This window comes from Aptenodytes forsteri, unplaced genomic scaffold (genome assembly GCF_000699145.1).
Source record: "Aptenodytes forsteri isolate BGI_AS27 unplaced genomic scaffold, ASM69914v1 Scaffold123, whole genome shotgun sequence".
NCBI lineage: Eukaryota > Metazoa > Chordata > Aves > Sphenisciformes > Spheniscidae > Aptenodytes > Aptenodytes forsteri.
The window spans coordinates 3997691-4012517 of NW_008794408.1; the positions used below are offsets into that span (position 1 = coordinate 3997691).

The following is a 14827-nucleotide window of genomic DNA, read 5'->3' on the forward strand; positions in this document are numbered from 1 at the left end:
AAAAATCCTCAGAAATCCAGGAAAAAAGTATTCAGCCTGGATAGGAGAGAACACTAGAGGGTTAAAAAACATTTTTTTTTTTTTAATTATTTGCTAGGCATATCTCTTAAAAGTGATCACACACAAAAAACATACTGAAAAGTTGCCTTCAGAATTCACAAAAAGAAATAAAAAGGCATTTCTAACCGAGTCCTAGCTGCCTTCCATAAAACTACAGAGGGAAAAACATTTCTGTATTTTTTCCTTACCTGTATTCTCTAATTCTGCCTATTGTCAGAGGCGCTGTACTCTCTGCAGGAGAGAAGATATTACAGTACATGAACCTCCAGACTGACCTTGTCTCTATTTATGAGTTCAGCAATGTGCGACACCCATACCTTCCTGAAACGCTGTTTATCATCCACTCAGAAACTGATAAAAATTATTGATCTAAAACAGAAAAAAAATAGACTGATAAGAACCATATGTTCCTGTTTCTTGATCCATTTCTTTATGCAACAACTGTACCACTAAATCCCTCCTACTGTCTCTATTAGCTATTGGTTTTGTATTGCAAAAAATCACAAAAAGGAAAACCCATATTTTTATGAGTGTGTGTATATTACATATTGTGTGTGCATTTGTGGACATACATCTAGGTATAAAAGGGCGGGGGGGGAGATTGTGAACATGTGTGTTCATCCCTTTTGTTTACCAGAACTACAACTGAGCTCTTCTAACTTGCTAAGTTTAAGGTGTCACAAGCCCACCAGATCCTACAGGTTTTCTGCAGAAGCAGCGAGCTGCACACTGGCAGTTCTCAACAGCTTTAATAATCATCACTAGCACAAAAAGTCCCTACATAATTAGTATTTCTTTATGTTAGTTATAAGGATTTTGCATTTAATCTCCTGTTGCATATGCTCTTCAATTTTCACAGCCCCAGAGTTTTCCTTTTTTAGTGTGCCCAAAATACTGAGCAAAGAACTTTACATTGCCAGTGTTGTCAGAGTGAGAGCTCGATGTTTTAATGGCCTTATTAAAAAAGAATAATAAAAAAAAATTGGGGTAATTAAGAAGTTGACAGATTCTAGAAAAGGGCTGCATGATTTCTTTCTCCTCACGTACCCTCTACTCCAAATACAGCCGAGAAGTTTGTTCTTAAAAGGAGACTTTGGACTCTTTATATCAATAAACAACAACTGTCACTGCATTTGCTAATAATGTATAAGAAGATTAATTTAAGTAGTCAAGAAGTTAATAGTACTATTATTTGAACTAGTTTTCAGCACTGACACACTCCTGAAACGAGTTTTATTTTCCTCAGGCTATAATTTCAGCCTGTCTACAGACCAGTTACATAGCACTGGTTCACACTAGTTAACCATAACACATTGTATTAAACGTAACATATCAAATTAGCTTCACAATCAAAGGCTGGAAAATGGTTTTTAAAAGAAAATATATACTAACAAATTCTAAGGCAAGTGATTTTATTCTCTTTTGCTACAATTTTGTAACAGCCATGTGGTTTTATTCACAAAAAAAGGGTAAAAAAACCATTGGGCTTTTGGGAAAAAAAAGTGTTTCTTCCCTGAAAGAGAAAAAAAAAAATCCTCAAAGTCAGAAATTCCTAGTAACATTAGAAAACAAGGTATCACTAATAGCTATTATGTGAAATTTAAATCTTAGCAACATGTCTAATGATTTAGGAAATTAAAACCATATGTGAAATCATTAATGAGGAATTCTATTTGAACACTAAGTCTTTTTCTCATCCTTCAATCATATAAAAACTGAACATTTTACAGAGCTTTTTACAAATAAACACAGTATAGATTATTCCTGACATACTTGTGAGCAGAGAACAACAGCAGAAATGAGTTACCAGACCTGAGTGCCTGAAATCCCACATAACACTGAGCTACTTTTCTTTCTCAAAAAAATTAAAAAAAAATTGTAGCATGCAATTATTTTAGATTTCTATAAAATACATGTTTACAAATTAAGAACTTAATTTGGCTTTATAAACACTCTGTAGTCACAACACTATACTTCAGCACAAGTAACTCATTAGTAAACCCTATCTTAGGAAAATGAAGAAACTAATTCTAAACAGAGTAATTATTCCTTGAAAACAGTCTGCACACAGTAAGATGTTACCGCACAAATAGCTCTGATGAAATCCACAGAGCAATTAAGAGGAAAAGATACTACTAAATGAAAAGAGGTACCAGAACCTGGTCCAAAATACTTTTATTACCAACTATTTACATAACAACTGTAAATACAGAATATTTACTGCTCCAAGACAAAAGCACACCTACCTATTTCTATAAAGTATTCCTTGAGCAGGAAAGAATTTTTTTAATCCCTTTGTCACTTGATTGTCTGTCAATAGTTTGATACAAACTGTTTGATTGAGTGATGAATGTAAATTTTCACTTTGTAATGTATAGCATTACCCTCCTTATGCCTAACTGCCAATCTTAAAAATACAAAAACCAGCCACAAATTATCTGAAAGGAAGAGACAGTCTCAAAACATGAGACTGAAAAGTTTTCTCTGTAAGCTGTGCACGAAAACTATTTTATTTGCAAAAATTAAAAATTTAGCTCACATTTTATAGCTTGGAAGAGATTATTTTGCTTTTTAACACCACATTTAAACATCGACAGCGATAGATATTCAAACACACATATCCATACCCCATGGATTTTTAATAATAATGCTCTACACCCTGACACGTGTTTCACTTGTTAGCAGAGTTTGAGAATCTCAGAAGACACAAGGTTGATTTTACTTCGAAGAGCGCAGCATTTAAAAATGACCGGTTTATAAATTGAAGATGTGTCAACAACCTAGCTGCAGGTCTTCAGCAAGTATTTAGCCAGAGAACAAGAAATTTGAATCAGCCTCCTCTGAGCAGGGTCAGCTGTAAGGAGCCGGGAGGTGACATCAGAAGTTTTGAGCCCGTGCCCTGTACTTCTCCTTGGAAAACGGGGAACGGTTGGTCTAGAAGGGCCTATTTAATGCAATAGTTTTAAAAGTAGCGTAACTTGTTCCTGGGGGAGGGAAATAATCTTGAAACTTTCCCCAAAATTACACCATCAAAAGCTTTTCTAGGAAGTAAAAGGTTCTCTTACCTAATTTCTTCTTTAAAACATTGATCTTTAGTCCTCCTCAGCTCATACACTTAATTTTTCTACTCGCATCCTATTTGCATACAGATATCTACATACAATTTTCATGGCTATTACAGGAGAAATAAGATAACATTTTCTTGCTGTTTCACCAACTGTCTTTTAAGAAATTTTTTTTTTTTTTCTAAACACAAGCTGTATTATATACTGTACATATACATAATGCTGCTATAACACAGCTGAAGACAGCATGCTAATTTGGGTCACTAATTGGGTAGGATCCTGAAAGGTACTGAGCACCATCAATGCATATGGCAGTCTAAGAAAGTTGAAGAGGCTTCAGCACATCGCAGGATGAGACAATGCCCTCAGACCCTTCCACAATATGACAGTAAAGTTTGCTTCCAAGGTCTAATAGATAATAATAATTAATAACTCCTCTATTCTTCCAAAATTGTACAGACTTCTGCCTAAATAACCCTCCTCCTTCTCTCCAGAGCATTTAACATAAATCTTCTCCGTTCCTTCCTGAGGCTCCTCCTCAGCAAGAAAGTTGATGTGCCTCAGTGCAGTGAAATCATTGCTCTAAAAGCCAGGCTGCTCATTAAATTATTCTGCTAGCTGTGTGTTCTCTCATTAAAAATGTATAAAGATCAGATAATTGCAGCACGTATTATTAACATTGTTTTCCTTGTTTTCGTGTGCAGGTTCTGTTTTGCTGCCGAGACAAAGACCTGGAAAGGGCAGAGGAAACACTCAACTAAACTACAATACTGAAAACTCTCCCAGCTTGCCTTCAAGAGCACAAGGAATCACGGTGCAGTCAAAAACACCCATACTTTTGTAACAGGGTAAAATACTGGAATCTTGTTGTACAGCTCCTACAAGTCTAAGACAGACAGTCTTGGCTTTAGTTAAAGCCTCCAATATGGAATTATTTAGAACAGCCAGTCTAATTCACCTAAATCTTCAAACATATCTGCTATAAACTTCACAGATTTCCAGGTTGGTTCCTTCTTTTTCTTAAAGCTAGGAAGCACTACCAGATGACACCCAGCTAAAAATCCAATTAGGGTAACAGCACTTCTGAAACACACTGACCTATTTCTTTTTTTACTTGCGTTATTTTAATATGCGTATAGTCACATTCTATTTCTGAAGAGAGCTATTTACGTTGGAAATTAATTCCCTTAGAAAACAAGTTACCATAAAATCCACGTATTGCACCCAAGCAGTATATATTCACCGGAGAAACGCTGTTTCCCTGACTCCCCTGAGCAACACATACAGTATGCAGCATACTGCAGCAAACTCTTTAAACATTCAATAAAAGACAATGATCCTCCTACCTTGTTTAGCCCTGTCTATTCGGCACATTCCCAATGTGAACAGGAACATCCGATATAAACAAACAGCCATATCTTTCCCATCGCATCATGGTAAGTAATTGTCACATGAAACGATGAGCAGCCCGTAATTTTTCTTTTTTTTTTTTTTGCGCGCTCAGAAAGCCTTGTGCCTTATCTGGGGATTTTTCCTCAGATGATGAAGCAAAGACAGAGCCTAAACTCTGTTGCTGAAAGACTGCAGCCCTTCCTTCTCCCAGAGCCCTCCCAGCATATGGCAGCCAATCACACCCAGCTTCGTCAGCCCTACTGCTCTTAAACTGATCCTAATGGGATGATTGACATGGCAACACAGCACTTCTAATGTGTAAAAACAATGCATCCATACTGATGAACCAGGAATTTCCCTCGCGCAGGGAAGGAGTTTTACTGGTGAGGTAAAGCAATACCTCCATGAAATAACATACACAGCAAAAGCAAACAACTCCCTTCCCCTCCACTGCAACGGCAGCTACACCATTTCTTGCACAAGGATTTTCAAAGCTTTTGCTAATCATAAATGCTTGCACAAACAGCATTTCTGAAACTGCAAGAGCTGCAGTGGTGCTGTTTTGGTTGTAAAGGTGAGCCGTGCACTATAAACCAAGCAGTCTATCCCTTTATTTTAACAAGCAGCCAAAACGCACTCTGATTCAGGCAGTAATATTCTCCTTTTAATACTGCATGATCTTACTGTGCAGCATTTGCGCTTAACAGCAATATACGCATAACGTCTTTAAGAATACTTGAGACCAGTTTTTGGGACTGCAGGTATGGGATGCTTCTCAATGAAAACAATCTATATGATGGTGTTTTAATATCCTTGGCAGACAAATCACATCAGCAGCATCAAACTGCGGTTCGTGTGATTAGCTTACAACCAATGTCCGTTTGTATCAAGGTTCTGACATAAGGACTATAATACCAGTTGCCATTTTCAAGTCAAACTGTAGGCAGCTTGATACAGTTGGTACGCAAGGTCTGCTGTCAATCAATTTTCCCACAAATTTTGCTGAAGTTTTAAAACGTGAGAACAAAGCAGCCAAGGATTATTGAACAAGAGTTGCAATTAAGAAAAATACAAAAAGGAGCTTAAGCTGAAAGTCAATCTTTATCCAGAAAGGGATAAAGATTGCAGTGCAATACTACTTTAGACAGCAGTTTATGCAATTCAAGCCATCACATAAAAATGTGTAAAATCTGTTTAAAATTCCACTAAAAGTTTAGAAATATGAATAGACAAGAGGAAAACAAAGCTCTCATTCACTGGCAGCTCTGTCCCAAGGGCCCATTGTTTCCTATGGACTGTTTTGCATATTATAAATGCTGCTTCCGAAAAATCCATTATTCCTCTATCCCACATGCAAACACTCTCCTTCGGGCTCCACCATCTCCCACCCAATTTGTGAAAACCCTCCCCTCCCTGGCATGGCTGAAATGGGCTCCTGTCGATGAGGCTCCTGCCAGCCAGCCTCTCTGCTCAATCACCCCCTCCACTCTGCTCTATTCTGACCTATTTAAAAAAAACCAAAATAAACCCCCCAAAACCCAAACAGTTGATTCTGGTGGGTCTCGGGAGACCCCAGGGACAGGGCTGGTAACTCCATCCACTATTAAGATGGTCTTGTGCATCTCATCAGTATTTTCCACATTCTTTTGACTTTGCCAAACTCGAGCTGCCCATGTTAAAAATTTTCCATGCTGGACATCTGCTGCAGGATTTATTTACTTTTCTGCCAAAACACAGTTTGCCCATTTCTGAGAGCCTAGACAAAGACATGTTGCTCTGTCACCCCTGTAACTCACTCACCGGGGAACCCTGGTTCCCCTGCCCTTGTCGGGGCAGTCTTGAAATTTGGCAGAGTGCGGATCCCTTGCTTTTTTGGTTGTTTTTTTGTTAAATTAAGGCTATGGTTTTTTGCTATACTTAGGGAAGTATCTTCCTATTTGACAAAGCTTTAAAACCTGCTAGAATTCAGCTGATAGACACCATCTTTTTTTTTTTTCCCCCTGATCTCTACAGTGCAAGCCTCAGAGAATGTTCTGCAGTAAGCATCCACCACCTCTCCTCCAGCCATCCGTCCGTATGTGGCTGGAAAGGCACCAGCCCCACAGTGCGACTGAGCATGTAATGGGCTCAAGTTACAGGAGATTAGCAGGATTTCCCCTGTAACTGCTGCTCCCATCTGCCAGAGACCAGACATTGGAGCTGACAGCAGGAAGACAACCTCGCCTGTTGCTTTCATGACCCTTCGGCGGGCGCCCCACGGACATGCAGGAGACAGGCTCTTGAGAGCGCACTGCGGAGGGGGTGTGAGAAAGGTCGGGTGGACGAAAACGTGACACGAAGCTGGGCAGAAGAGGGAAAGACAGCAATGAGAAGGTGAGACGCAAGAGCCAGAGTCTGGAAATCCTGGGTCTGGTCAAGCAGAAGGTTACAACAAAGAATATGGTGCCCAAGCCGGACGAGGAGCCGAGGAGAGTAGGTGGCACAGGCACCACCAGTCAACAGGAGCCAGCCACCCTCCCCACGGACCACACGCACGTTCATATGGCAACGCGTGCCGAGAGCTTTTGCAAGTTTCCTCCCTCTTTAGAAGCAAACTAACAGACTGCAAGTTACCTAAAAAAAAAAAAACCCAAAAAACCACAAACCCAACACAAGTCACTAACACAACCCCCTGAAAGGCGAGGGTTCAGCACTGCCTGCACAACCCTATTTCAGCGCCACCGCTCCACAGTGCACACGCCAGCCTTCGACCACTGCAGAGCTTCAACTGCAGTCAAACGGGGTTGAGGTGCTCCCAGATACCATTCCTAGGACTCTCGACTCATGAACACAAAACTAGCAGCCATGCGCCCACCCAGCTCCTCACGTGGGTTATTACGTTTTAGTTCCTCCTTTGCCAAAGGATCAGAAGGCCCTCAACTCAATAGGGCGTGCTGAAAATAAATCACATCAGATTTGTGAACCCTTTGGCTAGGCCCCATCAAAAAGCTCAAGACAAAATGTATGATCTTTCTCAAAAATGGCACTTGAGTAGTGTGCAGCAAATAAGACATGAGTTCATGGACTGAAGAAAGAGATTTTTAAAAATACCTGCTCTGTACATTGAGGAGTGAGGAGTTCCAAAGTGACTGATCTCAAATTGAGATGTGCCCATGCACCCATTCATTTTTCACACCAGTTACAAAGAAAAAGGCCAGGATTTCAATTTTCAGGCCAATTTATACAATCATATTATATATTTAATTGCAAAATGACATAATCTTAGAGAAGCTGAGAAATTCAGATGTCAAACACAACAAAGAATAACAAATAAAGGTAAATTCCCAACTCGGAAAATGCCATCTACTCTGCTTGACATGTTCCTATAATTAATGAATCAAGGGAAAAATGCTGCTAAAGGTGACTATTACACACAATTTTCTGAAGGTGTAGCTGTACCTTTTGGAGAAAAGTGGATGATTTTGAAGTAATAAAGAGGAAGATAACTGGAACATGCAGAACCCGCACAGTTGTTTTTCCTTCTTTACTCTTGAATCATAGCGATTAGGTCTAATCCCAGAAGCAACAAGACTTCTCATTTTAAAGGGAGTTTTGCAAGAAGTGTGGAATATATATATATATAACACTAACATTGAAGACATCAAGTAACTTTGTGACATTCAGTACAGCAGAAAGATGATTTTAAGCCTTCCATAAATGATGTATGGCAACAGTGACATTTTGGTAAGTTCAGCAATGGCAAGAACTTCGAAACTATTTCTTGTGTCAGTAATAGACTCTTCCCTTAGTAACTTCCCACAACTGCTACTACCAGCAAAATTCAACCTTGGTAGCTATGGTTTCAATGACAGCATAAAGAAAAGTCAAGGCAGCTGCCAAGATTTTAAAACTAGGCACCTAGACCTATTCATGCATCATACCACTGATGCCAGTCTTTGCAAAATACCACTCTCTCTCGGGGCTGAACTGATGGTAGAAATCATTGTAAGTTAGAAAAATAGAGTAATGCCAAAATTCAAGTTACTAACTGGAAGCAGGTACGCTGTTCTGAAAGGACACCGCTAGGTCTAATTTCGGTTTTAAAAATACACTTATCAGAAGAACTTTAAGTCCAGGATTTCAATTGTTTTAACTTCCTAGCACCCAGACATCCCAACATCTCTCTAACCTAGGAAAATTGGAGATTGATTATGCACAGACATAAAAACAGACTATTCTATTTTCATCATATATGCTGAGAAAAGTATGAAATGAAAACACACCACAGAAGCAAGCATATATTCAAGTTACATGTCAGGATTCAATCTTACCAAAATTGAGGTGGCTTCTGGAGGCCTTCCAAATCCCCTCTCTCCTTCCATTGGTTGCACAAGGAATTTAAGCCATGTCTAAACTGTGAGATCCAAACACATGGGTTCAGTCTGCATCCTGACTTTATTTTGGGATGACACCAATTCCCCATCAGGATGAGAACTGAGTACACGTGCACTGTTCCTTCACAGGGTGGTTACAGTTGGGAAGGGTGATGAAGGCACCAGCCAGAGGAGAGCTGCAGCACACTCCAACCAGTCTTTTAGCTGAACATTTGAGACACATATCCCAGGTACCATGGAGAGCTGAGGTGCCTTTGGATTGTAGCCTTACGCACTTAGCTTGAAATATATTTGACCAAATATAAACAACCACATCTCACTGAGTCACTCTACTCCCCCTCTCTCTTTATAGTCACTGAAGAGAAATAGGCATTTGTGGGCTGTGATTCATCCTATCCCAAAGTAGCTATTCTAAGAGATTCTATCATACCCTAAAAGCATCTGTGTTTCTCTATTGGCTACCTGAGATAGTCACCCTTAGGCTCCTTCTATCATGTCCTTCATTAAACATATAAGAGGTAAAATCTAAAGAAGCAGCTTTACTAGGAACATAAATATTTAGACACTTAAGTTACATGCACTGGATAGCACTTTTGATTTTCAAATTCATTTAAAATAACTAAAGACATTAACATATAGCTAAAGAACACCTGTATTTTGACAATGTACAGTTACAGCTTTGGTGTAAATCCTCAGCTTGCCATAAGCATGTTCCAGCTATGTTGCTATATAAGCTACATAAGCTTGTTCTCTAAGCTATGCTGAACATGTTCCAGGGTTGGTTTTTTTTCCCCCCCCTGACTGAACATCAATCCTTGCACTCACTCACGCCTTCTTCCTCCGAACAACTGATTGACACCAAATTAAGCTAAGAGGAGTTGGACTGGGATCCTCCTCCTGATTTTCTTTTTGGTTTTGGAGGGGGAGCATTTGGGGAGGAGGGGAGGGGGGGAAGGTTGGTAAAACAACCAATATCTTGCTGACTCTATGTAAGCTAGGTAATATAAACTGGCAAAATAATAAGCTAGGTAAAATAAATTGGCAAACCACCTATATTGCCTTACTCTTAGAATGCAGACTTAAGCAAAAGTTTTTCCAGGAAAGGGATTCTATTTTTCTTCATGACAGCTGAAAAAAAAGCTGTTTGCAGTTTGCTGATCTGAAATACCAAGTCACAGAAGTATTAAAACATTAACATTTAAATTTTAGTCATCCAAACCCAGACATCTAGTGCCTTCTTAGATGCCCTAGGGAATTCCTGTTGGCTTCCAGTGGCCACTGCTGGAAAGACTGGGTTACTGGTATGTCCTGGCTTGTACCTGCCAGCCCCATGCAGATGTCCCAAATATAAAATGGTCTAGTGTCATTTTAGGAGCCATGTATGTAAAAGGGTTACATACAAACCAGAAATCCTTTATCTTCAACTGCTGAACCCTACTCACAATAGATATTTTATGAATTACAAGGAATCATAGGGTAAAAGCACAAGCACTATTTAAGCCAGCAACTTGTATCATAAAATCAAGATAAATCCTTCTCTTTGTTAACTGACTTCACATCCCCCCATTTTGTACAGCATCCACCACAACCAGGGAATTCTGATGAAGTCTCCCAAGCCTCTCACTCCAGCTGAAATAAACACCAAATGCTTAAGTCTTCATAAAAATGTATTTTGAATCCATGTGGTTATGAAGAATACTTTCCAAATATGTCAAATTAAGAAGAAAGCAAGCATTGTACCCTTTAGTCTTTAATACCCAGTTGGAAACAATGCTAAGGTGTAAACCGCCAGTACTCACTAATGCTTAAATTATCTTTAGCAAGACCCCTGTGTATTGGGAAGTTCTTCCATTGCTGATAAAAACATGCTCCTTCCTCCTCAGATCCCTCCATGACTAATTTCCTCCATAGCTATTGTTCTGGCCTCAGATTTGGAGTAGCTCCTATTCAAACCCACAACAGGAGGAAACCATTTGATAAATCACCGTGTCAGAGAACCTACTAACCTAATCCACAAAGTCACGTGGGCATAGGAAAACCCTCTTGTGTTTCAGAGAGCATAGGTGGAGGATGCATATACTAAACTTCTGCCCCTTATCCTAAGAATTTGCTGGCTTCCTATAATAGCCAACCTACTGGGAAGACGCAGGAGCAAGATTTGTCCTCTAAAAAGTTCCTAAATTACCAAAAATAATACTTCATATAACTACATGAGAGAAGATTACGTTTTCTGCAGGTAAACCAAGTATTTTTTAATCTACGAAGCTTCAGTTATCAGTTTCTAATGTACCCCATATCCTGCATATAATTCAAGCAATGGCTGCAAATAATAAATCTTCTGACCAGTAATGTAATGAGGACTCTCTAACTATCCTTTAAATCCAAAAGGTCTATTTTATTACTCCATTATAAGCCCAAAGGGAAGAAGATGCCACTGAAACTAAGCTACATTTTGAATTTTCCCATCTTCAATTAGCACAGAAATAATTCAGCGCAGTCTAATTCATTGAAATTATCCTATTGTTTTTGCACACTACTGCAATACAGGTGTAAAACATCCCATTGCTATTTAACAGGTGATACTAGCTCCCATTTCCCTACAAGCTACCACTTAACAGCCTGAGCCTGTAGGGTAGATGCTCGGGGGCATGCAGCAAAATCAGCAAGCAATCTCCACTGTAAGCAGAGAAAATAGGCTCCAGGAGACTTCATAGAAAATGAGAGCCAATTGGATAATTTTTGTTTTTTAAAATCAGTAAGAGTAGGATTGAATCCCTCACCCTTTTACAGCAATTAATAACCTGCACATGTAAGAGCAGAGGACTCCGTATAATTAACAAAGCATTACTTTGGCAAGGAGGGAAGGCCTGGAGTATGTAAGTACAGGGTTTTATTTCTTTCTGTGAAGTATGGATGACAGGTAGGAGAAAGCTATGCCAAGTGAACTGCTGGCAAGCAACTAGTCTTTTGGTTAGCAGGCAGCTCTGTTTTGTGAAGTCTATGAGTTTGTGTTCACATAGGCAAGCTTTCCGTTAAACAGCAGAGCTACATGCATTCAAACAGTCGCGAGTTTTGCACCAAATTTCCATTTTCACCTCAAAAGAGGTTGTTTTGTTTCAAGTCGCTCTGATCACTGTGAAGTGCCAGGAATACTTTTATTTGTATAATGTTTTTAAACATTACATGCGGATCTTTGCCTAATTACTCTGCCACATAATGCCATATACATGATCATGAACCTTCATTTTTCCTAATGTCATGTAACAGAAACCAAGAAATAAGTAGCTGTATACACAGGAAGAAACAAGAATTGTTTTCATGCAGGAAAAATAAGCAAACAAGAGTAATGAAGGGCAAGAAACAAGGTCCTCTAGCAGAAGCACTAGGTGTGGGACAAAATGGCATCTAAAAGCCTGACCTCTGACGACAGCATGTTTCAGGCAGCGCACGTCAAGATTTAATCCCGCCACCTCAAAAATTAAATAAATTACAGAAAGAATGCCTCAAAAATCAAAATGCACACAGGACTTCATTCACCAGAGGTCCAAAGACAGAACGGAGAGTTTATTTGTATGGAAAAGTCTGTAAGTGGATAGCATCCAGCTTTCTAACACGGCGTACTTCACCTCTTCTGTATTTTTCTCTGACTCTCCTCTCCTTCCCTCCCTCTCTCAAAAAAAAGTGTTATAAAATTGACAAAGCCATTTATTTGGCTATTCCCCCCTCATACCAACTCTAATAACGATAAAATATTAGCACGAATACATATTAGTAGAGCCAAAATAAGATTAGAAGGAATCCTGTCTGCTACCTTTGGCTTACTTAAAGGTAGTAGTAGGCAAAAAGGGACTGCAGAGGAAAAGCGCAAGATGAAGATTACACAGATCTTTTGCTGTGGGGTATATATAGTCTTATGAACTTACAATCATAAGGCCAATTTCACTGCAGTGCCAATCATAAGGCCAATCTTCACAGCACCCTCTTGGCAATCACAATGCCACCTCATCCATCTACCCTCTTGGCAATCACAATGCCACCTCATCCCCTAAAGCCATCTTCATCGGGCCCGCGAGGAGGGGTTTGCCTGTTTGGGCAGCATTAACCATCAAAGAGTTCTGCCCCTTCCCTCTGGGCCAGGTGAGACCAAAAGAAACCTGTTGACAAAAATAACCTGCAGGTCCTCAGGTCATAAATACTTAGGCCAACAATACTGATCTCAGTATTGGTCACTGAAGCATTATTGTATGAACTACAAAAGCTGTATTGAGGACGTGAAATTAAGTTTACTACCAAGCATCCCACAGTAGCCGGCCAGCTCAGTTCAAAGTTGTCTAAAAAATTCTTCATTTTGGGGGGAATCTGAGCCAGGCTCCTAGAAACTTTGGTTGGAAGAAACCTCTGGAAGCTACCTAGTCCAGCCTCTGACTCAATACAAGACTATCATCAACAGCAGATCAGGTCAGCTGTGGGTTTGCCTTGATGAGTCCTGTAAAGCTCTGAGGACAGATATTAGCTTCTCTGGATGACCTGCTGCAGTGCTGCACTACTCTCCTAGTAACAAGATTTTCCCAACATCCAACCTGAATCTCCAAAGCAACAATGTGCTGTCATTGCCCCTTGCTGCCATCTGGCACTACTAAGTAGAGTTTGGCCCCATTATCTTCATAACCATCCTCCAGTAGCTGTAAACAGCTACTGGGTTGCCCCTTAGCCTCCTTTTCATCCAACTAAAGAAGCCCAGCTCCCTCAACCTAGACCCCTATTCATAATAGCTCTTCACTGCATCTAGACATGGCAGCAGGACTACATCTGAGCTAGAAATACTGCCTTTGACAAAAGCAGTGACCGTGTGCTTCGTTCCCAATGGATGAACTGATGAGACTTCTACCTCTATCTCTTCCCTTTATTGTTGGCAGCATATACAAAGGAATATTGCTCAGATCTTTTGCATTTGCTTCTGTTGATTCTTCTTTGAACTGCTGACAGAAGGGGTAGGTTAAAAGCTCTGGATCCTGCACAGAAAGGTCCACAGAATTTTAGACCTTACTATTTCAGTCCTCTCAGATATTTTGCCTATTGAATACACTTCCATTTTACAAAGATATCTACAGCCAAGCCACCTAACAAAAAAAAAATGAAGTTACCAGTTCCTACTTTCTAGAAGAGTTCTTTATAGGTCCTTCAAAACCCAAAATTTGATGCAGATGCTTCCAATTATGGCCATCTTCAAAGATTTCTTTTTGAGACAACGTAACTTCAAGTGTACTGGCAGCTCCAAAAAAAAAACTCCAACAAACTTTAAGGATATCCCATTCATTCTGCTCCTTTTTAAAGTCTATTATGCAGAAAGCAACAAATAACTACGAACCCACTGACAAAATCCTGCTGAAGTAAGCAAAGTGGAACTACAGCAGTTTCAATCATTCCTCCTGTTTAGAAAACTCATCGTCTCAATCCTAAAAGCCTTCTGCACAGTTCTACACAAACTGACATTTCCCCCTTTCCAGTTTGTTTCCAGCAGCAGACGCCACCAGGGACTCAGCATCAGCAGCAGGGACAAGCTCTAGCAGGTTTGGTACCACTGGTACCATGTAAGAAGAAGTGCTTCAATGGTCTTTGAAATTTGTAAAGAAGAATGAGGTAAGCTTTCTAGAAAGCGAGAACAATGCTGTAATAATCCTCCTGTCAGCCCTAGGGCCATTGCCACAATTCAGATGACCAAACCACTCTGCTGCTTCATGAGGGAGGAGTATTGAGCTCCACCCAGCTCTGGCCTCCAGTTATTGCCACACTATTAGTCAAGAGGCCTCTTTATAGCTCAGAAAGCGCATTGATTTTTCTTCCCCTAACTCACAACAGCAAGGACAGGTTATTTCAAGAAAATGACTGACTGAAGCCACCAACACCACCTCCTTCTGCTAGAACGTGCCTTAATCT

At 39.9% G+C, this 14827-nt stretch overlaps 1 protein-coding gene across 4 annotated transcripts in view; it reads right to left on the reverse strand.

Annotated features, from left to right (window-relative positions):
* Nucleotides 1-8847, reverse strand: part of MBNL2 (muscleblind like splicing regulator 2) — a 104352-nt gene extending 95505 nt beyond the window's left edge. The window contains exons 1-2 of one of the 4 annotated variants that reach the window (XM_009288378.2): nucleotides 4472-5781; nucleotides 336-429 (exon numbers count right to left, since the gene is read on the reverse strand). The gene's annotated coding sequence lies outside the window, so the exon portion shown is untranslated. Of the gene's footprint in view, nucleotides 1-335; nucleotides 430-4471; nucleotides 5782-8827 lie in introns of those variants that run through there. The other 3 variants (XM_009288385.2, XM_009288370.2, XM_009288393.2) reach the window with 3 other exon arrangements.
* Nucleotides 8848-14827: the final 5980 nt, after the last annotated feature.